The sequence below is a fragment of the Acanthopagrus latus genome, chromosome 2 (genome assembly GCF_904848185.1).
Source record: "Acanthopagrus latus isolate v.2019 chromosome 2, fAcaLat1.1, whole genome shotgun sequence".
Taxonomy (NCBI): domain Eukaryota; kingdom Metazoa; phylum Chordata; class Actinopteri; order Spariformes; family Sparidae; genus Acanthopagrus; species Acanthopagrus latus.
This window is the reverse complement of record NC_051040.1, coordinates 9,696,003-9,722,743: the sequence shown is the minus strand read 5'-3', so window position 1 is coordinate 9,722,743 and position 26,741 is coordinate 9,696,003. Positions and strand designations below refer to the sequence as shown.

The following is a 26,741-nucleotide window of genomic DNA, read 5'->3' as shown; positions in this document are numbered from 1 at the left end:
TGCCAGGGATGAGTACCTAAAATGATGAATTTTGTGCTGCAACATATGGAAACTGTATAATTACCTGTTTGAGCTAGAATTACTGCCTTGAGGTTGTATTCCTCTGCCAATCAGTCATGTTGGAGTTTACATCAATACTGTCTAGACTCATAATATATTAAGTGAAGACGGGAAGAGAAAAAATATTTTGTGTGGACCATTCTCACAGAGGATTACAGAGGACCCAGAGAAAGCTTTGTTACACGATGCAGTGACAATCACACGACACCCAATATCTTATAAAACCATCAGTTTGTGTTGGATTACAGTCAAATTCCTTGTGCATACTTGGCCAATAAAGCTGACTCTGATCAAACACAAACTTGTAGTAATGACGGTACATATTGCTTCAAATGTGGATGTTGCGACAAAGAAGGTATAAATCATTCAGTATCCTATTACGTGTGAAATGTGGTCACAATGTACCGTTCTTTCTTTACCACTCTATGGGTATGGCGTAGAATACTGGCCTGAAATATGTTTTTGCAGCATGTTACGTTGTCACAGTGAAGTTACTCTTTGGTTACTAAATTTTGTCACTTTGTTATTCTGTCCTACTGGACATGTTTTTGTGAATTCATTCTGGAGTTATGGCCAAAAACACGTTTTGTGAGATCACAGTGACCTTGATCTTTGACCACCGAACTATAATCAGTTCATCAGACATTTGTGCCAAAACTTAAACAAAAAGCTCCCGCACACAAAATAACCAGATGAAGGTCATTGTACCAAAATGTTATTAAGATTCATTCCTGATCTCAGGGTACATGAACAGTGTGCACTGAGAAGTTTTTTGTCCTGACTTTGTCAGCCCCTTGGTCCTCTCCTACGCACCTGTTGATCCACAGTTGCGCAAGTTTCGCTCTATGCCAAATTAATTCCCCCCATGTAAGGGAGTCATGACCTCAATTCTGAATAAAAGATCACTGAAATTTGCATGTGATTTATATTAACTAAATCAAAAGCAGAATTGGTGATTCTCAGAGTAATTTTTAATCTACGTAAAGCTGCAAAAAAAGTAAGTTTTGCAGCTGAGGAAGACTTAAACTGTGGCTGCAAATTAGTGACTCTTTCCTCGGTTTGTTCCCAGCTGACAGGTAAAAATGTTGTCGGCCGTGTATTGTGTTGCAGTTAGTATGTTAACCAGCTAGCTCCTAGTCACTTTGTACCTCCAGAGCAGATAGTATTCCCTCGGTGCTCGGAGCTCCCAGCATGGGCAGAGTCAGCTGCTACGACCACTAGCTGCACGGTTAACTAAGCCAATTAGCTGACAGCAGCTAAAGTTAGCAACAGTTAGCGGTAACATTGTTTTACAGTATATCTTAAGCAAATTAGCCAATTCCTACACGTTGCACCTTTAAATTTGACCATTTGGCCTTGTCGTGCTGCATTCTCAAGAAAAATATTGCACTCGTAAGACACTTGAAACATGTTGAAATCAAAAACTGAGTTGAATTGTGTCTATGGACAATTTTCACCTACTGTGAGTACTGACTACCTTCACACATTAGGTTCATGATAACGGGACAGCTGGACAGATGGACGGACAGCCTGCCACGGCTGTCACCAGCACAACGGCATAAAACCCCTGCAGGAACATCTATCATTGGTTATAAAAGTAACACTGCTCCTCTCTGTGCTTATTATTCTGAAAGGTAGTCTTGCATCAGCCTTTGTCCTGCACAATCCGTTGCTCCTGGCTCGGCTGTGTAGAGCTCAAACTGTGTCGCAGAAATGATATCTTGATATTCTAAATTAAAATTGTAAGTCAGCTGGGGCTGTAATTTCTCTCATGTTTTCCCATTCAAGGCAAGGTTTTGTCCCCAGAGACTTAAAGGCTGACTCATGCTGTTAATTGTTATTCATCTTAATATGGCTTTCCCATGTGCCTTTGTCATTCTAATTTCGCTACTTCAAAGTCAAAAGCCTCTTTCATGGAGCTTTTCTGTTATGTTGCTCACTGTCACCAGAAAATGGGAACATTTTGAACGTTAGGTTAGAGGAAAAATCTGCAGTTTAAGATTTCACGATTCAGAAACAAATTCCATTCTTTTTTGTGTGTGTTTTATGTCTTCGCACATGTTTCCATGAGGGATCTCTGCTTTCGAAAGGTGCTATGAAGACTCAGTATCAAATTGGTAGTATTCAGTAAATATCACTCAGTAGACCACTAAAAAGAGCAAACATTGCCTATCTGTGAATATATTTCACGTAAAACATGACGCAACTGTCATTTTTCCTAATATCTTTGCATTAGCATTTCGTTTTTACAAGGCCACGAAAATAAATACATGATGAAAAATGTCTGCATCTGCTAAAATTAATTTGCCGCTGCATCCCAGATCCCAAAATAGCTGAGTTATTATATTTGCATACCATTAGCATTGATACTTCATTACATTTACATTCAACATCCTGCTTAATCTTTTATTATCCTTTTTTTTTTTTTAGGCACGTCCACATCGATTTTCACATGTGTATAAATTCCTCGCCGAGGCACTTCATCACCGCACTGACAACTTTATAACTTCATTCCGGTTATCAGCATATTACCTAAAAACTCATTTATGAGACACAATTGGATCACCTGTGAGGATCACTGTTGCGCAAAGTAAACATAATTGCCTATGTAAGATTCCGCAGTAATCTGATCCCACATGATTAACAGAGTGCTCCTAACAATGACAAACTCCAGGTCAAACGTATTACTGTGAAAATAATTACTTATTTGAATAATATGAGGCAAGGCTTTTGTATTGGGAACATAATGAACTGCAGTTTTGCTTGCATCGTATCGGGGTGGGCAGCAGGCAAACAGGACACATGGGCGTTTGGTGCTCATAAACAATAATTAAAATAAGTAGCTAGTTTGTTTGAATACATGACTAACTTATGATGCCATGAGCCAAATTAAAAGCATGTCTGTGTGTCAGGAGATAGAACAAACAATATGAAAAGCTTTTGAAAGCAAGATAATTATGTACATACTGACTTAAATGATGTTTAACTGAAACAAGAAAAACAACAATGTCAAATTCAGAGCTTTAAATTAGGTCCAAAATGTTCTTTCAGCATCGACATTGCAAAGTGCACCAGCAGATAACACTTGTTCATGAAGTTTTTTGCTGTTTGATACAAAGAAAAAGTTTGCAAAGTGTTCTCTCCCCAATGACTAACTAATTTTGTCCAATTGGAGGGCTCTTGAACACGCGCAAGTTTTTTGATTGTGATTGACACGCAGGCTCGGGACAAACGGCTAACCACCAATCACAATCAATTTTTCCAACAAAGCTGGGGCCTTACTTTGGTTGTTTGACAAAATGAACTCCTCTACAAAAATCATCCCAATCACTCAGTCAAATTATTAATTATTTTCCCCCAAAAAAAAGAGCTGTTCAAGCAAACAGCTGAACTTTCTTGTAGTTTTTCATGTCGCAATTCCACACATTTCACAGAGTCAGAGCATATCGCAGTGTGGTTTTTATTTCCCATGACACACACGCAATCTTTACTGTGCAAGCTGTGACACAGCCTGCGGAATGTATTAAAATGAGTCAAATTAGTTTCACAGTGGTGTGCTTATCATCCATTCTGCTGCTTAATATAAAATTAAAATTAGCGTTCACATTTCATTACTTCAAAAAGACAGTCGACTCCATATGATATACAGTATTTCCTCTTCATTAATAGCCATGCAAGCAGATTCTGGGTTAATCAGTTCACCACTGTGATACAAAATTTGGAATTCTGCAACTATTTGCAACTATTTGGGGGATCCTCTAAATTAACATTGACTAACACCAGCGGGTCAAATTCGCTCATCCAAGAGAAATCTACTATATGCATTGGCACAAACATCTGCTGCAGACATTTTTGGTTTCCTGATCTTAAGAAAAAAAAAAAAAAAACCTGATGGCTTTTCTTTTCAGCGCTGATGTTGAAACTTTTTTTTTAGTGAAATGTCTTGGCAACTTTTAGACGGCCTGCCGTGGTATTTGGTGCAGATAACTCTGGTGACAGTTGTAAGCATCATACCTGCTCTACATCATCATGTCAGCATGCTTCAAAGATCCACTAATGGTCGTACACGCTTACACTTGACTCATGTTATATTAAGACGAAATGCGTATATGTGGTCAAATGGTCTAATATAAAAAGAAAAATGTGTTAAGTACTCATCCAACATTATCCCAAAACTACCCTGAGATTCCAACAGCGGTCTCAGAGGAAATATCTGTAAATGCAATGTTTCAACCTTTAAACTTGTCTCTAATATCAAATTACCTCAATGAACAGCACTGTCTCGAGGTTCGCTAACTGCCGGAGTAATTACAGTGAACTTTTTTCTTTTTTGGTGAATTAAAAAGATTTCTCAAAATGTAAGAGGTAAGCCATAAAAATCTTCTTCATTTTGCACTGCAGCACTGAACTGGATTTCCAGGCAATATAAATAATGTAGCGATACAAAGCTGAGGACATCACAGTGGCCACAACAACTACTGTAGCTGTTGTTTTCATTCGCATCCACAAAACTGTGTGGTCAAAGGCTCTTCTCTATCGCACAAAATGTATTTCACCGGGAGCCAAATCATTTTGGGTCTATTAAGTGAGCCTGGACCAGAATGACAGAGCTGTGGGCTCATCAGCCATATGTTAGGCCACTGATTAGACTAGAGCCATGCTGAGAGAAACACTACCCCTCAAGTCAAACACGGAGGTGCATCTGTTCAGGATGAGTCTTGTTTTACATCTTCAAGTCTCTTTATTTCACTTCTAATTGAAGGGGGACATTTGATTTTAAGTGTCACTGCTTGCCTACATACAACCTGCTTTGACATCAATTCACCTTTTTTTCTTTCTTTTTTTTTTTTAAAGAAACCTGCCTGACTTTCTGTTACAGCTAAAGATGAAGCACATCAGATCAGAGCATCTTTGCTCAAAATGGCCGTACTCCCATTTTTTTCTTCTTTTTTTTTTTTGCCTGATAAAGAGTTTCACTTTTTTTTAAAGGTTATTTTTATGGTGAAAATACAGTGGAGACAGATGGAGAGGGTGGTTCAAAGAGAACAGAGTGATATGTAACAGAGCATCCCTGCTGGATTCAAAAAGAGAATCTCAAGATTACATGGCACACACTTCATCCAGCTGAGCCACCAGGACACTGCAAACACCTTACAGGTTTTGAGGGATGCTTGCTGCCATGGCAACGCAGAAAATAACACTGATGTGCCTTATCAACAAGCCTAGGAAGGGGCAGCAAACTAAATATCTTGAGCCACGATGCCACACAAGTCAAATCCACCTAACGCCATTGTTAACACACTCGAATGCAATCAGAGAGTCTCAGGACGGACGTCTACTCGAAGCTCCATCATTCCACATTATTCCAGCAAAACAGCAGTTTGTGTTTTTTTTGCAGCAAAGTGAAACAGTCGTGAGGCAAAACGCCTGTGTTTCTTTTCCCCTGAATGTTGCCAGTGAATTTGTTCTCCGTGCTTTGCACAAAGCTCCAGCAGACACAGGATAATATTAGCATTTTAATCCCAGCGATTTCTTAAAATGTATGATTTAAAATTGAATTTCCTTTGGCTATGTGTAATGATCACAGGAGACATCACTGACGAGCGTAACACGCACAACGGATTTCACTGTCTAATACGATGAAGTCTCTTCCCCAAAGCTACTCAAGTGACAGCCAGCTGCCAAGTGTCATGCTTGCTCAGCTGTCTCAACATAAAAAAAAAAATACTGACATGTCAAAATTCAAAGACTTTTGCAGCTAAAGAACAGGGGTGTTACAGTACACGACATTCGTGGCTCAGTGTGGGGCTCAATTTGGGCTTCTCGGTTCGGTACAGGTTCAGTACATTCTGTACTTTTTGCTATTTATTTATTTATTTTTGAAAACAGTGGTTCATTAGCCATAATTCTTACCCCCAAAAATGTGTGCATATTGTGTTAAGTTGAAATAAATGACACAAATAATACAATAACACAAATGTCTTCATAGTAATAGTAATAAAAATTGTCCATGAAGTGCAACACTTATTAATTTAGTTAAAAGTTAAATTGACTGTCAAGCAAGCATTGCAACTTCAGCTTTTAGCTTCAAGTGAAATTTCAAGCAGCCAGCTGAGACTATTGTCAAGTTTTCTTAAAAAATAAATAAAGTTTTTGTCTGGAGACAGGACGGATCTGCTGCCACTAACAATTTCCCCAGCCGCTAAAAAACATCCTCTCATGGGAGCAGGGGGAGCTGGTACAGCGAGGTAGGATTCTGCTAAAACTGCAAGATACGGATACTTCAGCTCATGAGTCTTCCGCAATGCAAGTGAGATGCAATCCAGCGAAATGCTTTCCTTTACCATGAATGATGCCACTTCATTACTCATGAGCTGAGGCAAGCCTGTATCCTGTGTGTCTTCATCTTACAGAATCATATGACAGCAAATAGAGAGAAACTTAAAGAGTATAGTGACCGGTAGAAGCAATGTTTTTGTTTTTTTTCCCATACAGTATCTGGTTTTAAAAAGAGAATGACTTTTTCTACTTTTAAAAATATATAAAATGAATGTCTGCTCCACACTGGACACCATCTCTGAGGTCAGGTGGCTGTAGATTATTCTACAGCAGGTATTATCCATCAATCCTGAATGAACTTGGAGAAAAGTTAAGGTCCAAGCGTCTGTGTTGAAGGCGTCCTGAATTCCTCCTATCGTGAAACTGTGTCAAGTGTAAACCCCATTGCTTTGTGGGCTTCTGTTCTCACACCTTGATTTGGTATTCCGCCATCTTGGTTTGGAACCTGATTTACCCTTATTTGGTCAAGAGGGTGGAGCTGGGCAGGATATCCTGATCTGAATAAGAACCCGAGGACATACTGTGGTAGCAATTTGAGGAGCCACGCCACAAAGCATACGTCTACTTTCCTCTGAATGTAACCATTATTTACAGAATGGATGTCATGGGGTTATAGAGAAGACTTGAAACTAGCAATTAAGACCATAAACTTATTAGGAAACTGTTTACTGAGATAAAAAAAATCTAATGAGGAGTAAGGTAAGTTTATCATAAGTTTACATACAATCAGACTTCTATTTGAAACTAGCGCATGCGCCCCCCTGCTGGTCATTAGAACAAATGCAGGTTTCACATTTTTCAGACTGGACAACTGTCTCCATTATTGGGTTCCATGGATTTTAGGATCTTGGTTTTCAGATGTTGAACCGATGAAATTGAAGGAGTAGTTTCAGAGCCAATTATTTTTGTGACAGTACTTGTGGTTTAAGCATGTCAATCACCTGCCAGTCTCACGTCTAGTTCAGACAAATTCATTTCATCTTTGTTCTTGACTGCCAACAACTGGTGCGCTGGCAAAATTTTGCAGGTGGAACTCACACTCTAAAATGTTCTGCAAGTCCAAGTACGAAGACATATATAGAGTGTATGACCAGTAATCGTTTGGGTCGGGATGAATACACTTACAGTTGTACACCCCTAATGAAGACATTCATGAGGAATATCTTTAATGTCATGATTGACTTTTACACTTAAGGCTGTACTTGACTTTATATTCTAGATGAACGCATGTTCCTCCAGTGTCATCTTGTTCATGATAGCACATGATTCAGACTTCAAAGTGTCTCACACAATTATTCCATATTTAAGATACTGTCAGGATGGTGGCAGTGATAATACACAAACGTGCATGTTGTAATTCAATTTCAATCCCCTCTTTAAATAATAGTGTTATTAAAATGCCTGTGTAGACTAAATAAAGTCAAGTCGAGATACAATGGAAGCGCTTAACAGCTGAATGTCTTATCACAGTCACTCAATCGACTTCTCCTCCCCAACCGTGGATCAAAGGGGTATCCATCTGCTATTACTGAGCTAATGCCATGCGCTCCTTCAGCGGGAGGATTTCTGAGACGTTATCTCCTTTTCATCCTGAACCAGAGTTTTATTTCCTCTGAGACATGCACTCACAAAGCAGCGCCCAATCATTCAGCAAAACAAACTAAGTATGAGACACGAGTGAGGGGCGATTGTTTAAAGTATCATGTTTCACAGTTTGTCACATTGACATGCAACATTCTACCAATTAGATGATGCATTTATGTAATTCATGGAGGCTTGATTATGAAAAAAAAATAAGACGACAGAGGCAACGCCGAGTCAAAAATTATTGCTTGGAAGATTCAAATCTTACTTGGCTGCGGAGTCCAAGCATGGATTTCCTGACAAATCTAAGTTGCCTTCAGTGAGGAGGATTAATAATTAGAGACACCGACAGCCAAATTAATGTCATATCATCTCTGCAGTGTGGTCCTGAACGCTTTCAGAGAGATTTGTCAATACAAATAAGAGTTTTTCCCAAAGCTATGAAAACTAGAGAAGCAGATCTCTAATCTTTGAAGTGACACCATCATAAATTGTTTGTTATAAATAATTTGGTGGGGAATGAGACATTCGACTCATTGAATATATATATAAATGTGGCAGCATAATCTACTTTTTTATCATAAATTACACTTATTTTATACTTATTAGAACCTGTGGCCGATGCCTATACCAATTTTTTTTTTGGGGGGGGAGGGAACTTTATATATTGATTGATATATCAGCTGAGATTCTTGTATACACAGAATATATCCATAAACACACTTGTGACATGCATGGGATACAAGATGCACGTGTCATAGAGGATAGATACTTTACAGTTTAACGACAGACTTAGACCAAAATTAGTTCACTGAAACAATGAACTTCAGTGGGAATTCAATGAGTATTAATTACCCCAATAATCTTTTTCAGCATTACATTTTGTATGTATCAGACAAGTAAAATACTTGACGCAAAGTCCACCTAGTATATTGCGCCACATCTAGAAGTAGAGGTGATATTTTTGTGCAGAGATGAATCACTAATAAGTAGATCAAATGAAGTTAATTACTGACATTCACTTAATCATTTCAGTCATTTATACAGCAAACATGCCAAACATTACCGAGTTGCTGCTTCTTAATTGTTATAATTACTGTCTTATGTGATAACAAATTGAATTTTGATTATACATATATTAAACATTTAGCTTAAGCCACTTTTGACAAAACACTCTCTGGTTCCTGCTTCTAAAATGTGACAACCTGCTAAACCTGCACATTTAACAATGTCACATGGTTCTCTGGGAAAATGTGAAGAGCAATTTTCAATATTACCACACCTTCTATAGACAAAGCAATTGATCAGTTAGTCGAAACAATTATCCACAGATTCATCAATAATGGAAATAATCACTAGCTGCATCCCTGGAGGGGATGTAAAAATACTTCGAGATGAAACCTCCCTCTTCTAATTAATTCACCTTTGCAAAAGTACATGAAAATTAAATCGGTTAAACGAACTGTGCGTAAAATGATTTAAGACTGCCTAATTTAAAGATTTGTACCAACAAATATCAGACAAATGATGTGCAGCAAAAAAAGTGAACTTCGCTTTCAAATGTAGATAAAAGAGGTCAAGTGCCAACACCTTTACAGTAAATGAGTAAACATAGGTTCCACCTCTGCTGAGCTAAATGATACATGAAGTACTGCAGGATCAGCCTTGAGTCGTCAGACATCCATCCATCCAAACATCCGGAGGCTGACACCCTTTATGGATGACCTACATCACTAATCTTGGCCACCATAAATGAGGCCCTTTTAGTCAATAGACACCCAGATCACAGCGACTCCATCCAGCCATCATCCATCAAGCCTCTCGATAAAGAAAGTAGTTTGTCAGGCTGATCCAATGACCTGATATTGCTGAAGCTCGTCAAAGTGCATCATCAATAACTACACGCATGGATGGCTCTGAAAAGCCCAAAACATGCAGCTTTTTTCCCTATTTGAAGATAATAACTCTTTAACGAGTTTACCGCTGTGCATTGCAGGGCTGGTTTGTTTCCTAGTTTGCTACATAGTATACTGATGTTGGTATCAGACTATAAAGCTTTCACATCGCTTCACGTCTCAGCACCGCTCAGATGAGCATAATATCCTGCTGACCTTCTACTGGGCGCTGTTTTCTCTGACGCGAGTTTGGTTGGCATGTCTCAATGCATCTTGACAGACAGGTTTCGCTGAAGGCTGAGGCGGCTATGCCACTGCTGTTTTCCTTTCAGCTGCGGAGATTGAGAAGGTGAAGCTTTTGTTTTGCCAGTTCATATCTCGTGTAAGTCAATGTCAACCACCTGCCCTCGGTGCAGGCCCTCACAGACAATTCCCCACATCACAAAAGATTCAGTCGAGAACTTGGCATGCCAAACCACTCATCCTTCTGCTGATCTGTCTTATATAAGCATGCCAGTTTAGAAATCGGGGAGTTGAGAACAGGAAAAAAAAAAAAAAAAGCTCCACTGCTGTGGTTTAATTGGACTCTGGAGAGAGATTCCCAGTCTTAAGATTTCAGTCTATTAGGTGGAGTATTACCTTTGCAGTGGGCAACAATTGCAAATGTTTAGTGGAGGACAAAATTCCCATTTCTTTAAAAAAAAAAATCACGAGCCTCACATTAGCATTTACAGTGACTGCATTTGGCAGACAGGCTCAGTTATCATAATTAAGACAACAGCACCGTATAAACAGAGGACATTTGGCAGCGACCTGATCATCCCTGATTTCACCATAAGTCTCCCATAGACCACAAACTGGTGTGCTGGACTAACAAGCTGCAACTCCCTTGAACAGATTCCCATTTACGTAGGACACAAAAGGCAGACAGACTTCACCTACCGTACTCCAATATGGGATACCACCTTGTAGAAATTGCTGGACAAAGCACTCACTTTGTCAGCATGGCAGTTTCTTTGCACTAAATGATGAACTAGTACTTTCTGTTGCATTGTTCCCTGTATTAAACAGGCATTTCACAGGCTTTGAGTACATGTAAGGTACAGGGGGTGTACCATTATAGTCTATGATAGCCTTTACTTGGCTGATGCTGCATTGTGACTTGGCAGCACCTGCTCAAAACAGTGAAGCCCTTTCACACGGGGCACCGTTCCAGAAGAAAAAAAAATGTTTTCTTGGATATGATCAGTGCTCCACTAAAAGACAGGAGCTTCCGCAAAGAGCTTTTGACAGAAATCCTCTTGAAGCACTGGATGTTTTCTTCTTCCTTCCAGTTTTTCCAGCAATGTCAAGGTTCGCTGTCTGGAAAATGGTGTAACAACAAGTTTTTAATCACAGCGCACTGCGGTGCTACACACAATTACACGCCAAATATACTGCCTTTTAACATTTGTCTTATAGATGGTCTCCTGTCAAGTTTCTACTTGGCGTATCCAATCACTGATGAGAGCAGGGTCTGTTAATGTGTACAAATTAGTTATAGAGAGCCTGGGAAATTACACAAAGATGCAGTGACACCAAGGACCGACACATTTTGGGGCATTTGGAGGAATTATTAAGCAGAATAAAACTAATACTTAAATACTGCCCTGAAAAAACGACAGAAATAGTGAAAAGCTGAGTCACAAATCAAAATATAATATACTTTTCGTATGCAATGTCTTCTATGGCAATGTGACAAGATTAGGCAACCTTTAAAAAAAATCACTTAAAAACACTTTTTGGTGTGTGATTTTTGTGCTGCTGAAGTACATAATTTCCCCACATTTTAATACAAGAAGGAAATGAAGGCGCGGCCCAGGGCTGCACAAAATTACAATAAAATGAGAATGGTGATGAACAGCTGCAGGAACATATTGGAGAACAACAACAAAATATTTAAGTATTATGCTTTTCCAAAGACATTTTGCTTCCTCATTGTAAAGTTATTAGTGTTGGCAGTGGTGCTCTTACATCGTAGTTTGATTGATGACAATAACGCTCATATTGGATCATTTTCTGTTTGTAGAAAAAGGTAATGTTGGTTTCCCTCTCTAAGATTGTATACAGTGTACAAGAACAATTTGTATGAAGCATGGAATTTGTAGAGAGCATTGCTTATTAGTTAATTAGGATCACTATTAGCTAACGCCATAACAGAAATCACACATTTAGACTGAATATCACAATCAAAAACACAGATCCATCCACCAATAATTAACCAGCAAATAAGTTGAGTAACTACTTCATTCATTAAGTCCATGTTAAGTTGTAATTTATAAGTGTTTTTTTTAGCTGTTTTGCTATAACCATAAGTTCAGTGCATCTGGGGCTTGAGCATGGTTGAATGTTGCTGCACCAATATTACTGTTATGTCGAATGAATAAACTAAACTAATCACTTGTATCGCTCTATATCTCACCTTTACGTCAGTATCAGGCCCAAAAAAAAATCATTCTGTTGATTACTCATTCTTCACTCGGGGGCGTACAGCACACTAGTCTTTCAATGCCGTCATGGATTTATTAAAAGAGCGCCGAAGCCAGAATGGAGTGCTTCTGCTGACCGGGCCTCACGCCTCACCGATTACGGTACACAAATACAACTTCATTAACTGTATTTGGTCACATTTTCAGGAGAAAACGTTTTCTGCTTCCCACTTGCTGTCCTCCTGCTACTCCGGCTCAACTCTCAACAGATAGCTCTACTTGTTGCTCAAGTATCCCAATCCCATCTCTGCACACAGCCTCTGAGAACGAGGCCAGTCACATTACCAAGGTGATTTCTAGAGCTTCCTGATGGAGACACTTGCCATTTCACGGGAACTTTTAAAAGCAGCTCTGGTGTTTGTTATACTAACATGATTTGGTAACAACTTCCATTCAGTAAGGGCTCTGTAAATTTCACAAGATTTTATCAAATATGTCCTCGGTCTCAGTCCCAGGGTAGAGAGAGAGATATTACAGACTGGCCTGTTAGCACATCGTTTCTGATATATACCACTTGGTCAGAAAAATACTGTGGTTCCTTATCGCTTCAGGACATTCCTGAAGAGGATCAGAAGAATGGCTTTTAATCAGTTCTCTACAGGAAGCCATGAGAGTTTTCTGCACACTTGAGAAACATCTGAGCACACCGAACAACAACTTTTCATGTTGAGGGGCCCCTTAAACTGCCCCAGGCTTAGATGGATGGGTGGATGCACACAGTAGATGGATGAACATAACAATAAATGAACACTGATACATCCATTGCGAATGTGTGACACTCACTCATCCTGAAAAGAAACCACAACTATATAATGTTGCTAATATTATGCTAATATGTGCTGTGCGCAGTGTGGTTTATCTAGTTAATGCATGCAACATGTGAAAATGTCATGTTCCGCAGGATTTATACAGGCTAATGAAAAGCGAGTCAGCGTGTGGACACAAAGGAGTTGCTGGGCACATTCCAGGGATGCAAAAAATCAATCCAAGGGAAAACAAGCCCATAAATATCACAAAAAATGAAGTATTACCGAAATTAACTCACTGTGGGAAACAGTACATCAACAACTGCTCCTGTAATTAATAGCGAAACATTAGTGAACAATTTGGCAACAAGGATAGAAACATCCAATAGATGTTGATCTGGGTGAGGAGATTTTCTGAGCCAGCACTTTGTCAGCAAGAAATCCGCCGTGCTTAAGTGTCCTCCTGCTCATGTATGTGTAATAATGTGCTGATCAATGTGTTAGCAGCCAAATAAACAGACCGCACTGCACAAACTCTTCACTAAGTAGGTCATCAGCGGTCGTTTAACAAGCAAATTATCTCAATTTCACATTGGGAGAGAAAATCCAAGATAAAGTGCTGTTTACAACACATGCCATGAATATAACGTCGATGTCGTAACTCCATCACTTTGTGCTCATTTTCTTCAGAAACTGCTTGCAGCTCGCATCTACTCAGTTATAAAGCTCTGAAAGGTGTCGAACAGAAATATCAGCAGCTCGACACTAATTTCTTGCACCACACCTCGAGGTAAACCTGCCAAGTTGACACAGTTTGAAAAGAGGCCGGAGGCAGTAAATTATTTTGATTAGATTGCGTCTTGTGTGCATCCTAGATAAATATCAAACAACACATGCACCACAGCCTGCACCGAAGCAGAACTTGTTTCATGGATTTGGGCCAAATGCATGGATATTCTGCTGCTGCTGTTTCTTTGAGGTCCCCAAAGCTGTGATTTTTTTTTATTCATTTATTTATTTTTTTGTGATGATGTAGCCTAGTTAGACTGTTATCCATGCAGCAGTGGTCCTCTGCACGGCGCCGATGAAATTCTCCTCACAGACAGGAGGAGAGATTTAATCAAGGCGGGTTTTGAATTTTTACCGCTTTTGTTTGTCAGCTCCGCAATGCAAGAAATCACGATGCGGGAGAAATTTCACATGCTCCTTGATTAAGTATTAACATATCAGGACCTTGTGGAAGTATCAAAGCATAGCAAGAAAAAACGGCTTTAATAATGTTTTCAGATTAGTCTTCACTTACGTCTAAGAATAAAAAAAGAAACACTGTATTGTGGTCACACGACATTAAACAGGAAAGCTGAAGCACAACCAGCTCCCACAGCTCTCCGGGAACACCACGCATGGACACTTTGAAAAGACAACGAGATAGAAATATGGTCAGTGACAAGATGTTATTCACAGACTTTTTTGTTGTTGCACTGGGTGTGCTCGATTATGCATGCATCGCTATTAAAGTCAGATGTTCAACCAAACAGAGAAAACAGAATGTGAAGGTTGAGGCTCTTAACCATTCACTTCACTAGAATAGTTAATGCTTCTGCGCTCTTCCAGCCTTTAATAGGCAGCAGGGTTAGACATCTCCAATGAAGCTGGCGCTCTCTGATGAAGAGCACGTCATATGACTTTCTGACAAACAAATCAATATGGAAGGACAGAATGATCTCTCATCGGGGTGGCGTGTTCAGTACGAGTAATTCATGGAGGCATCATCTTTTTCCTAATGCCTCAGTGAGGAATGAATAGTGGATTAGATGCACTGCATTTTGTCTGGTGCATCTCAGTTCGAGGAGGAAAGTCTTAATAGGACAAGTACGACCTGTGGTAGCGAGCGCTGCTGCACAATAATATATTGTTCTTATGCATTATTTAATGGTACTGTGGGGAAGATAGTGTTTGTGCGCATTTCAAATTCTCCATGAGAGAATGTAGCTCTCTTAATTGGCTTTCTCAAGTAAGCCAAAGGGAAATGCTGCTCTGGCACGAGATATTGATCAATATGGCCAGATGCAGCTCCTGAAAGCATGATCCGAATCAATGTCACCTTCAGGTAAACGGGAGATGGCCAGAAGCTGAGGCATCACAGGAAGTTTTGCTACTGTGCCACGCACGGCCATTGCTCTCTTGTTTATGTAATGATATCATATCACTTTATCTTAATGGCCAACATGAAGGCTCTAACACGCGGCGTCAGGAACAACAGTTTAAAGCTGCCACGGTGGCAGGGCGACTACACGACTGTGGTTCTTGAGGGAGACAGATGCCACCGATAATATTCCTATCCGAGTCAACAGGAGGAACGGGCGACTGGCTGGTACCATGCAGCAGGTCTCAGGGATATAAAAGGTGTTGCTCCTCTGCCGCTTAAATGCCATATGCTCTGCAGCAGGTGACATGCATTTCCCAACTGAATATTTGTGTCAGGACTCTAGACAGGCTGAATGCTGTTCGTTGGAATGATGATGGCTTCCTACCACTGGGCTCGTCCAAGTGTTCAATATCATACCGCATCCTGCACAGTATTCCCACAAGAATTAGCTCTGCAACCACCGTATAGATCTTTGTGTGAATCTATATGCCTCCTCCAGACAGCCAGTCTCTGAAAAGGACCTGCCAACACTCCCCCTATACAAGCTGCCATTGTACATTCTGGTCACACCTAATGGTCCATTTGACATGACACACTCGTCATGTGGCGACGAGCAGGTCAGTCTTTAAGCATCAGCGCTCACCTGTTTTATCAGTCGTTGTCAGAAACAAACAACGGACACGTATCCGCGGCTAACAGGCAACGCTCCAAGCACATATTCATGCTCTGTGACAGTAAATGACAGTTTCCCTCATTCAGATGTACGGCTCGAATCTGAGGGGATAAAAGCCTTCGAGATAAAAGCAGGCATGCGGCAATCACTATTTTCCAAAAGGTTACCAAGTCAGAATATGAATGTTCTCCAGACATATCAAACCATGAGTCATGAGCAACGTGCAAAAACGATCTTATGAAGGCTCTATTTTTGGAAGGGTTTTTTTGGGGGAGTTTTTCCTTTTACTGCACTGTTGGACACAGTGGCGTGCATGAACATGTTCATATTTTTGGCCAAATGTGAGCCCAACGGAAGGTTTGCAACTAATGAACGTGAACAAAAGCACTGTGAACTCCCCCGAGAGTCAGCGTCAACAGCACAGCCTCTGATTTGTTGACAGATGGAGCATCAAGGCATCAAGGGACTGCCCGTGGACACCTAACAATTAATGAACAATAACAATAACTGTTTTGAAGACTAACTTTCATAACATGTTTCCTCCCCCCCAACACTACTGAGGGTTGGGGATGAATGGGTGAGAGCTTCTACTAGAAAAGGAAAAAAACGAAGGAATAAAAGTGCACTAGCTGATTTTTGGGACTGTGACAGCATTCAAAATGCAAAATTATGAATTATGAATGTGAACGACTTCATCTGAATCTGTGTGAACTAAACTAGATGTGAAGATGCACTGTGGTACCTGCGTGGTACAATGTTGATTGACTATAACATATTGCCAGTTAGGGCTGGGAGGTAAGGCCTTTAAAAAAATACTGCAACACTTTTAGGATATATCAGTACACACAGTATCTATGTCAATATCTTAGAATCTCCTTGAAAGCGGTCTATAAATGTTAGGCCTGGGCAACAAAATCACCTTCAGGAAATCAAGATATTTTTACCAGACATCTGGACATCAATATTGCAGCAATATTGTAGGGATGACTACTGATGCTTTCACAAAATAATAACACTCTGAGATGTCCAATAAATGATCATCAGTAATGTGGATATAATGACTGAATGGCTAATGAGAAGTATGACAGCATGTAAAACAGTCTGGTAGGTGAAGAAAAAAAGTCATTACCATAACACTCATTACCTCAGTATTACCAAGTAAAGTAGACCGTTAAATTGAAGTTGTATGAGCTAAAAGTTTTGAAACACTTAAAATGATTAGTCAACTTTACTTGTAATCCTGAGGTTATCAACTTCCTCTTTTTTTAAAGTAAAGTCACCCACGTTCTCAGGTGTTGACAAAATAGTCTCATATCAAGATAACAATATAATATTGATATATTATTAATCCGTGTCTCTGGTGACATAAGCAGTGTTTAAAGTGTTGTAAATATTGTAGCTCATTCATCCATTTTCAACACTGCTTGTCCTGTGTTAAAAATATATGTTATCCCTATCCCAGCATGCAACGGGGCGAGAGGCAAGGTGCACTCTGGACAGGTCACGAGTCTAACGCAGGCCTGATAAAGTCACATCCACCTTCAAACGGGCAAAATGAGGTTTCAAATCCAGTGAACCCACTGAGCGTGCATGTCTTTGGGCGTGGCTTTACTCTCTTGCTCTAGTTTTCGCTTACACATGCACACAAACACACTGAGCTCATCAATGCATTCAGCTCAGCACTTTGCACCAACACACTGCACAAAACATCTCAACCATCGCCCAATAATTCATTCCTTTCTGATGCGTAAGAGGCAGCGTTCTCTGAACGGGGTTATCTATACATAATGTATTGACTATAGCACATTAGCGATCAATAGCCCTGTTTATGACTTTGAGTTAGATGAAAATATCACTGCAGTAACCTTTAAGTGTCATATTTCAGTGCTCTCGCCTCGTGCTCCTCTTGGAACTCATGATGCAGCAAAGCTGTAGAGTGTGTTTTGCCTCTCGAGGCCTTGTATGTGTTATTTACCTGTGTTTCGTCCAGTGTTTCGTACACGGAGTGCTGCCTTTTCACTAACCTTAAAAAATAAATTCCAAGGGTAGCTTGAGTTTAATTGCTTCAGAGCTTTGGTGGCTACCCCTTTGATCTTTTGGGCTACTTGTAATTACGCTATTCCTCCAATTTTTTTCATGCATCTTGAGCACTAAATAACTCAACTTGCCTTGGGAGGAAACATCTATCTCATTCTGTCGGCTGATAACAACTTAATTGGTTCTTATTTTCTCCTTTTTCTTCGCGGGTTTAGGGGAAGCTGCATCCAGAATGCAAGAAATTAGTGAGCCTCTTCACTGACATTACGTCTTTTAAGTGCGTCTCCGTTTGCATCATAACACCCTTTGATCCTTTGTTGTTTATTTCCAGACAATGCATGAACGCAGCTGGAGCATGGAACGCGGAACAGAAAAATGACCTCACGTAACAAGAGCGCTGACCCGTCCTCACTTTCAGTTCAACTACTGCTCCTCAACGCTGGAATTAGATTCTTATTTCTCTATCTCCAAACCAACACACACGACCGTTTGGCACTGTTAAAGCGATTTATTAAGGAGCTGTTTATTGTCATGTTTCGACTGATGTTTATCATACTTTGTAAATTGGTTATTAAAAACTGTGGAGGTCAATGAGGTAGCAACTGATGTCTATAAACATTTAAAGGTGCTTAATAAATGGTGTTAAAGCATTTAATTGTTTGCTAACAGTGATATAACAACTCAAGTTTAATTAACATTTCCTGTTGTTATTTTTATTTATTTTGTGAATTATCTATCTGTTTCAATACAATACATCATTATAGTGTGATGCTGCGATGTTTTCTGAGACGGTTGTCATTCCGGGAAAATCTCACAACGTTGCAACCCTCGTGGGAATTATAGCTTTAAAACAAAAGTAAACTTTGGATCACGTATTTAGAGTTGGGACCAGTCCGATACGCAATCGACACAGGCTGCCAACACTCAAGTAATTCACTCATCAGATGTTACACTGACATCATCAATCCATGGATCTATCCAGATTCCACAGTCTGACAGATTGTCAATGTTTTCACCCATGTCCGCTGGTGTGGTTTGTTGGTTTGTCAGCAGGTTTACGCAAAAACTGCTAAACTGATTTGCATCAAACTTAGAGGATAAAACCCATTAATGCATGAATCCTGATGAAAAGCATCTGGTATTTAGGTGACTAGTATCTAGATGTACAGCTACTGCCGACCAGTTAATAAGGCATTGCTGTGCTGTTTTTTCAAAATATTAAAGGGGTTGCTATAGCAATTTGCTCTCCTACATCTGAGTGTGAAGCCTGATAATGTACACTTCAAATAAATTGCTTTGGAATACATTTAAATCTAATGTGTGTATGTATATTTATTGCTTTTTTTAATAAGTAGCGCTGCAGCTGCATGAAACCTTATACATACCCCAACAGGACCGCCAGTGATCTGCATCTGGATTTGTGGATCAACAGATCGTTGGTTTTATGTCCTGATAACTGCATTTTTCATTTTCTCCTCCAAAGAGATAACAGCTTGGCATCATCTTTGTGGACTTTTGCAGGTTAGGAGTAGACAAGCTAAAGGTCCATTTTGTGAGAAAAGTGGATTTTCAGGTCTCTTTGCCAACTTGTCATATAGGCACGCTTTGGGATTGTAGGTCCGGTCTGCATCAATACCAAAGTGCCAATACTTGACAAGCTGGTAACGACACTCAAAAATCCACTTTCTTACAAATTAGACCATCAAAATAACAGTTCATCAAAAAAAATAATGTGCTAATACAGTTTGAGTTTGATTATCTTATTCCATTATCAGTGTCTACAGATATTATCAGGTATCTGATTGGACCTGACCGGTCCTGTGATGCTAACCATGTGTAAGACTGACTGCATGCTTAGAGTCACTCACTGTAAACTATTTTGACATTTTGCTTCTGTTAAAAAAGAAAAACAGCTTGGACCTTGCAAAAAGTAATCTTTGGATAAATATGTATTTTGCAAAAGTCAGTCTGCCAGCATGGCTCATTGTAAGAGGCTATTTCAAATCTGTCCTGGATGGAGAACAAGCACAGGTTTATACAATATGTTATGAAGCCTTTTATACTCCCAAATACAGATCAATAGCCTGTGCTTGCTGTTATTCTCTCATTCCTGCAGTGGCTGATAACCCTCTACTGGCCCTGATTTCATAATGCTTACACATGACACCAGCACCATGAGCAGCTGCTGTAACACAATGCAACAGAACGGCAAGGAAGAAAGACCCCATTAATCTCGCCCCACGGTCTGCATACGGCAACCTAGAAAGCAGACACCTCTGCACACTTGTCACTTTCCTTTTGTGTGTTACCTGCTGAGATATGAATGCGCCGTGCGGCCGCTTCCTGCCTGCAGTGGAACTGCTAAACGCGGAAGTGCTGGCAATAATGCATGATAATGATAATGACCATCCTGCCTGATTTCATTAGGCAAACACATGACAGCAAGTGCTCTGAGCTTCTGCTGTAACACCCTGCAACACATTGACAAGCCAGAAGACCTGATAATCACCCTCTTGCAATGCACACACAGCTAGTAAAAAAAAACAAAAAAAAAAAACGATATCTAAACACACAAGAGCCCGGCTGCACGTGCTGTTAATTCAAATTACAAATCCTATAAAGCTCAAGGGTATCAACCCTCCCGAGGAAAGACCTCATTAACCTCTGTTTTTAGGAGTCTTTTTAAGTCCAGTATGTTAAAACCTGGGTGATTTATGGCTTTAAACAATCGTAATTTCAATTTGCTCTATTCACAAACACAGAGTTGAGCCTTTACTGAAAACACTTGACAAAAAACGGTAAAGCTGGGCCCCTGAGCTGCTTGTGCTTTTATTTCTTGGTGAATAAAAGCCAAATATGACGTGTACAGTATGTTTTTTTATTGCTCTGGGGCATAAGAGGCATCTGTCAGAACCTGGAAGAATGCCAAAACCTTGTGACCACTCTCATTTTTTTCATTTTACTGTGTAATGTCAGTCGACAGCTGCAAAGAGGTCGTGTTCTGCCGTGAGGGGAACGCAGCCTACCTCCAGTCCTCAGGCTCTCTAAGAGCAAAGGAGGGTGTATACAGTAGATGCAGCTGGTAGTCACCGTTCTCCAGCCGCACTGCAAGCTGCAGTGACTCTCACTGCACGCCCTGATGTAGCAACACGGCTGGCCAATGCCTACATCTTCCCCAGGGGAATGTCTTGGAAGGTGTTATGCGGATAAAGCCGGGCTATGCGAGGGCTGTTCACTGGATGTCAGCGTGAGCATACTGACATCTAACCCCACCTCGGTCTCACAGATTTGCAACCTCTCCGCCTCGTCCTCTGGCCCCTCGCCGGACTCCAAACACCTGACCTCTCTCGGGCTCCACGCTCCCTCCCAAAATCACAACAACGAGACTGTGCCAAAAAATAAAAAAAACTTCCCCTCAGAGCTGAACACGAGGAGGGCCGGTCTTATTGAGTAAGGAAAATGATGAGAGGGGCTAAAAAAGAATTTCCAGCTGCAAACGTAATTGCCAGCATTCACTCACAGCGCCCATGAGATCGTTATCATGCTGCATCAATGCTTCTGTAGATCCCTTTATCATCCCCAAACCTGCTTAGCCTGATTGTCAAAAACAAAGTGATGTGTAGCCCCCTTTACTCTCTCTCTCAGACACACACACACACAGAGTCTCCTGAGGCCTCCACTCACCATAAAACAAAATAATCACTCCTCTTTATGCTTTGAAACTCCATTCAAAGGGGGCACTAACAAGTTTTATTTATTTTTTATTTCCCCCCCCCCTCATCTTTCCAGCTCAGTGGCTCTGAGCTGTCCACTCCTTCAGGAACCAGTGCACATGTTTTGTTCCCAGATGAGAGGATTTTCACTGCTGTGGCTGCTAATTTATGAAGAAAAAAAAAAAAAGAAGTCTCGCTCTCTGCGTCGTGCTGATGCAGACACGCCCGGGCCATTTTTTTTCCACATGCACTCACAGTCTCAGGGTATTCAACTCATGTGTCACCGTTTAACCATCTTCATCGCACAGTTTGAGGAGCTACAGTATGACTTAGCTGTTTTTTGGGTTGTTTTTTTTTTTTTTTGTAATTGTTGCGAGGGGGGCCCTTCCTCAAGACTCTCGCCTAACAGCTATAACAGCACTAAATGTGCCAATAAGCGCTCCACCACGTGAGGACCGAATATCTCAAGTAACCTGAACGCATCTGAGCCAGACAAGACATCATATTATTATCCGGCAGACTACTGTGAATGGCTGCCTTTAAAGTGGAGCAAAGATTTGCACATTATGCAAGCAAGACATAGAACTAGATGTGCTTAGACAGACATCTAGATAGATAGATAGATAGATAGAGATAGATAGATAGATAGATAGATAGATAGGTTTGCAGGCCTGTTATTCTACATTTAGTACTTTGCACAGTCAATGCGGCACATCAGGCGTTTGGACACTGTTCAGCCACACGTCCATCCACACATGTACCAGGCGTGCAGAGCCACATTCCCGGCGCATTTTCTCGCCAAGTCCAGTAAGTGACTTACCAAAAGTGGGACTAATAAAGCAGATGCCGAGAGGTCGATCCCGCTGCACATGATTTCCGGCCGTCCAAACACACACACACGCACACTCTCGTCTCACCGGGTGAATTCACCGCGGACCCCTCGGCTGGCTGGCCGGCGACGGGAGTTCATTTATTCCAAATGCACGCGTAAAACCGCCTCGTCGCGGCTGGTTCGGCTGCCGAAAGCGTTGTGCGCGGAAAAATCCATCGGACGCGACAATCTGCTGTTGAAGTGTCATCAACAAGAGACAGTGGGGGTATCTCCCAGTTACCTGCGTCGGGATTCAGGAGGAGAAAAAAAAAAGAAAAGAAAAGAAACCCCACCTTAAATCCCAGTGCGATCCCGACCGAGGCGTAAAAGGGCAGAAAATGGAAAGCCGAAATCCTCCACTTCTCCAGAAAGCAAAAAATCCCACAGAGCTCAGGAGGGTCCGAGGCTCGCGTCCGAGCCGCGTTCAGAGGGGTTAAAGCGTCAGTACGTGGTCGTGTCAAACCCCCCCTCCTCTCCTTTCCTCTCCTCTCCTCTCCTCTCTCTCTCCGCGTAAACTGCGAGGCTTGTAACGCAGGAAACACGGCGGATTAATTCCCCAATAAGAAGCTCGGGCTTGTTGTTGAATTTTTGCGGTGCAGATGGCGCCAGGACGGAGCACACTGCGGTCCGGGGCGCCTTCTGTACGCGGCGATGGGCTGCGCTCTTAAGAACAAGACCAAAAAGAGAGAGGGGGAGAGAGAGAGCGAGAGAGAGCGAGAGAGGGAGCCTGAGCTGAAGGTTGGCGTCAAATAAAAAAACAAAAACCCACGAAGGTCGAAAACTCTCCTATCACGCCTGTTTCAGAGGCAGTCGCTCGCCGCTCCTGTAGCCGTAACTTCCCTCCTGTCTATCTGCCTATCAACGCTGAAGCGCAATGAAAGGAATCCCACCCATGCGCTGATAACCTCTAGTTGTTTTTTTTTTTTCTTTTCTCTCTGCCTCCTCTCATAACTATGCGTACCCATGCGAGCAATTAGTTTTCATACATGACTTGGTTTCTGTCCGCTCCTTCAACGAACCAGCGATTATTCTGTCCGGGGCAAGGGAGAAATCTTTGTGCCGTTTGTCCTGGAGAGAAGAGAGAGGCGAGGGGGGAGAAGAAGAAATGCGCCTCTTACTCCTCATGCAGGCGTCCATCTGCGTAATACGAGCCCGATATAAATGAATACATGTTGTCACGCCATGATGATGTCTGGAGCAGAGCAGAGCCAAGTGGCCGGTGGACAAATTCTTGGGACCAGGGGGAAAAAAAAAAAAAAAACGACTGGCACCTTTTTCATGGACAGTGCAGCACTGCAGCAACGTGATGTCACTTGGGCAGCATTTTTTTTTTTTTTTTTTTTTAGAGCAAAATACACAAGACCACAAAAAACAAAAGTGAGAGTTTGATTCCTCTGTGGTGAGGATGAGAGAGTGTGTGTGTGTGTGTGCGTGCGTGTGGTGTGGTGGTGGGGGTGTTCACACAGAGAGGAGGCGCTATGAGGTGTTTGTGATACTCCGGGATGGGCTCATGGTCCAGCACAAGATGCTGCAACAGTGGGGAGAGGGAGGTGGATGGAGGGAGGAGGAGGAGGAGGAGGTGGATGGAGGGAGGAGGAGGGGGAGGGGGATGAGGAGGAGGAGGAGGATGAGGAGGAGGTGGAGGGGGATGAGGAGGAGGGGGAGGAGGGTGTTGGGTCACTGCTGCACTTATAAAATCACATTCATCCCCCTACAGGCGCAGGACGTGTTTACTGCTTTGTGCTCAGGCTGCAATAAACACCCTCTTATTCTCTTATCCCTCTCAATCTTAAACGTCCATCATGATAAAGCAGATGCATAAATAACCCTGACCACCCACATGTATCAAGCAGCAACTTTTCTCTGCGGGGACAATAGCACTCTTCTTGGCCCGGGATCAATGGGGGGGAAAAAGGAGATCCAGCATATAGACGACTAAACATGAATATCCTCCCAACATGAAAAAAAAAAAAGGAAAAACAATGGGTAATCCTCTCAGAGTTACAGAAAAGCCAGCCCATCCTTCATCATAATGTGCAATATGCCTCTAAGAAGAGGATAACATGCCTTTTTTTTTTTTTTTTTTTTTTCTTCCCGTGCATATTCATCTCCACGTGTATTGTCTGCCTGTGAATGGAGGCCACAGGACATGTGCTGCGAAAAAAAAAGGGAATTCTGTCGGATTCGGTAAATCCTGTCAAATCCGATGATTTTGACTGCAGGAAGATCACACATATTGCCACAGACTTGCAACGTGTTGTGTGAGGAATGAAGAAAAAATTAAGAGACCCCGAGAGAGGCAGAGATCGAGGGGAAGGAAAAGTCTGGATCCACTTTTAAAGTGCAGCTGATTTACAGGTAGTATGTCTGCTGTGAGCTGAATTAATTAGCTGTAAAAAGCAGCTCGTCACACGAGAAAATTTAAGATATAATGAAGGTAACAGGTCCCAAATATAAGACTATAATAATGTTAAGATATAAAAGTAGTATAAATTATAAGGTTAGTGCTCATTATGGAGTACCACAGGCACACTTTATGTCCTTAAAAAAAGGGAAGTTATAGGAATAGTAAATCTTTTCGCAGGAATATTTCTTTTTCCCATGTATTTTAGTTTCACATCATCTGTGTTTCGCTGCGGCGACATGACAGGTGTCACAGTTATCTGCTATGCAACCCTCGGTACAATAGCAGCAGCCTGTTGTAATTAAAGGGCAGTTCATAATGGGTGGAGCACCTCCGGGGCATTTTTAAATGGATCAGCGAGATGTGAGAGAAACTCATGTGGGGACGCTCGTGCACTCACTCACAGCACGCTCATCCTTTTTTTTTCAAGGGGAACTTACTTAAAGCTGCTGTTAAAGTGACGTTGTTAAAGTCGTGTCAGCCAACTTCCTGTCCATTTTGCGGGTTTAGGGTTGCATCCCTCCTTCCACTCTACCTCACCACACTTTCTTTGTTTTTGGCGTGTTTGGTTGGTAAAACAGGAGGATTGTGCTCTCTGCACATACTCGAGCAGACAGCACTGCCTCTTAATGGAGCTCTCTGTCCTGATTGGATGTAAGGGGCAGGTACCAGACAATCTATTATCTCTCTTACTGCATGGGCAGCAGGAGGACAGACATGGGTTATTGACCCAACACTCTATAACAGTGATGACTGTTGGAATACAAATCTATTCAACACTTATTTTAGAAGGAAAATAATGCTCACAGTAGCTTTAAACTGTAAGATAGCATAAATATTCACTGCATCCATGGCAGGGCTTCAGATTTAGATGCAAATGCGGCCTTAAAAAATAGTTTGGGTTAAAACTGCGGATCCTCCGAAACTTCATTGTGTCACAGAATGTGCCGCAGAGTTGAAGCCTCATTATGGGATCGCTCTGAGCCCCAATCTGAATGAGCATGTGTGTTCATTAGGTGGGTGAGCGCATAAAGACGCATGCAGCGAATACTGATGGAAATTGAAAAAGAGCCATGAAGGAAGCCAATCTGCTATTTATATCAGGCCGCACTCCATGGGGCAAAGCTCCCCTCTCACAGTAATGCACTGTAAAAGTGATTGATTTGTGCGATATCGGGAGATTGTCCGTTTTAAATGTCTTCACTCACCAAAGTGATGAAATTACTGCACACCAGTCTTTGAAAGCATGATGGCAGATTAGGTCAGTGTGATCCATCCACTCTAATAAGGACACTTGCCATTCCCCAAAGTGCAAAACATAAGAGGGAGGTCTGCACTCAGATCCAGTTGTGAACACCACCCAGCCGCTAATACCCTCTGAGGGTGCGCCTAATGACCCGGAACATTACATACTGGAGGTGGCTCAATGTGGGTGCAGGTGTGCACAGTCAACTCAGGAATGCAATTTTTGACACAACACAGTTGCCCTTGTCGCCGTCTTAACAAATTGCACAGATCAATTTCCATTAAGAGCGACGAAAAAATTCCCAATTCCTTCTCCCTGGCTGAGCCCAGAGGACCTACAACGCGATGTGCCATCAATTTGTGTCAGCGAAGGGTCTCGCATGTGTGTTGGGATCAGCATGAGCGCGGTGACGGAGAGATTAAAAATGCTGCCGTCAGGAGCAGCAGCATCATTGCGGCGTGTACAGAGCTCTATAGTGGCTCAGAGCAGTCTTGTT

General features: G+C 41.5%; 1 protein-coding gene across 8 annotated transcripts in view; it reads right to left on the bottom strand.

Annotated features, from left to right (window-relative positions):
- The window catches only part of lrfn1 (leucine rich repeat and fibronectin type III domain containing 1), a 196,036-nt gene that overhangs the window by 107,088 nt on the left and 62,207 nt on the right, over window positions 1–26,741 (bottom strand). The window contains exon 1 of one of the 8 annotated variants that reach the window (XM_037075094.1): window positions 22,545–23,718. The exons of the other annotated variants lie outside the window; for them this stretch is intronic. The gene's annotated coding sequence lies outside the window, so the exon portion shown is untranslated. Of the gene's footprint in view, window positions 1–22,544; window positions 23,719–26,741 lie in introns of those variants that run through there. 8 annotated transcript variants of the gene reach the window in all.